Source organism: Mandrillus leucophaeus, unplaced genomic scaffold (genome assembly GCF_000951045.1).
Source record: "Mandrillus leucophaeus isolate KB7577 unplaced genomic scaffold, Mleu.le_1.0 Scaffold22, whole genome shotgun sequence".
Lineage (NCBI taxonomy): Eukaryota > Metazoa > Chordata > Mammalia > Primates > Cercopithecidae > Mandrillus > Mandrillus leucophaeus.
The window spans coordinates 660300-662170 of NW_012102254.1; the positions used below are offsets into that span (position 1 = coordinate 660300).

The 1871-nt window shown below is 48.4% G+C and overlaps 1 protein-coding gene across 2 annotated transcripts in view; it reads right to left on the reverse strand.

The window, feature by feature from the left end:
* The window catches only part of DAG1 (dystroglycan 1 (dystrophin-associated glycoprotein 1)), a 91359-nt gene that overhangs the window by 80830 nt on the left and 8658 nt on the right, over positions 1-1871 (reverse strand). The window lies entirely within an intron of this gene.

Below are 1871 nucleotides of genomic sequence, written 5' to 3' on the forward strand. Positions count from 1 at the left end.
GTGATCCGCCCGTCTCGGCCTCCCAAAGTGCTGGGATTACAGGCTTAAGCCACTGCGCCCGGCCTCTACAAAAAATTTTAAAAAATAATAAAGATAAAAATAAAAACTCTTGGGCTCAAAAGATCCCCCCACCTCAGCTTCCCAAGTAGCTAGGACTACAGGCGCGTGCCACCACACTCAACTAATTTTAATTTTATTTTTTGTAGAGACAGGGTCTCTCTCTGTTGCCCAAGTTGGTCTCAAACTCCTGACTTCAAGTAATCCTCCCACCTTGGCCTCCCAAAGTGCTGGGATTATAGGCATGAGATCGGCCTCCTTTTCTTTTTTCTTTCCAACTTTTTTTTTTTTTTTTTGAGACACAGTCTCACTCCATCACCCAGGATGGAGTGCAGCAGCACGATCTTGGCTCACTGCAACCTCTGCCTCCCAGATTCAAGATTCAAGCAATTCTCCTGCCTCAGCCTCCCAAGTAGCTGGGATTACAGGTGCACACTAGCACAGCTGGCTACTTTTTGTATTTTTAGTAGAGACGGGGTTTTACCATGTTGGCCAGGCTGGTCTCGAACTCCTGACCTTAAATGATGTACCCACCTCGGCCTCACAAAGTGCTGGGAGTACAGGTGTGAGCCACTGCGCCCAGCCCTTTTCTTTCCACTTTTTTCTTGAGATGCAGTTTCACTCTTGTTGCCCAGGCTGTAGTGGGATGGCGGGATCTCGGCTCACTGCAACCTCCACCTCCCAGGTTCAAGTGATTCTCCTTTCTCAGCCTCCCAAGTAGCTGGAATTACAGGTACCTGTCACCACGCCCAGTTAATTTTTGTATTTTTAGTAGAGACAGGGTTTCGCCGTGTTGGCCAGGCTGGTCCAAAATTCCTGACCTCAGCTGATCCGTGCACATCTGCCTCCCAAAGTGCTGGGATTATAGGCATGAGCCACCACACCCGGCCTCTTTCCACTTTTGTCTTCCACACTACTTAAATATACGTATTATCCAATAGAGCTTTTCCACCGCTATTAATGTTTTAAAATTCTAAGTCAGGTGCGGTGGCTCATGTCTATTAATCCCAGCACTTTTTGAGAGGCTGAGGTGGGAGGATCGTTTGAGCCCAGGGGTTTGAGATCAGCCTGGACAACATAGTGAGATCCCATCTCCACAAAAAATTAAAAAAATTAGCCGGGCATGGTGACATGCCCCTGTAGTCCCAGCTACTTGAGAGGCCAAGGTGGGAGGATAGCTTGAGCCTAGGAAGTCGAGGTCTGTAGTGAGCTGTAATCATGCCACTGTACTCCAGCATGGGTGACAGACGGAGATCCTGTCTCAAAAACAAATAAATAAGCTGGGCACAGTGTCTCATGCCTGTAATCCCAGCACTTTGGGAGGCCAAGATGGGCGGATCACCTGAGGTCGGGAGTTCAAAACCAGCCTGACCAACATGGAGAAACCTCGCCTCTACTAAAAAATACAAAATTAGCTGGGTGTGATGGCGCATGCCTGTAATCCCAGCTACTTGGGAGGCTGAGGCAGGAGAATTGCTTGAACCCAGGAGGCAGAGGGTGCCATGAGACAAGATCACGCCACTGCACTCCAGCCTGGGCAACAGAGCGAGACTCTGTCTCAAAAAAATAAATAAATATAAATAAATATAATTCTGTGGTTATCATTTTGGCCAGTATGTGATTATCCCTCAACTTTCTTTTGCAGAAATGTCTCTTTTCTTTTTTTTTTTTTTTTTGAGACGGAGTCTCGCTCTGTCTCGGAGTGCAGTGGCTTGATCTCAGCTCACTGCAAGCTCCGCCTCCCGGGTTCACGCCATTCTCCTGCCTCAGCCTCCTGAGTAGCTGGGACTACAGGCACCTGCCACCACGCCCAG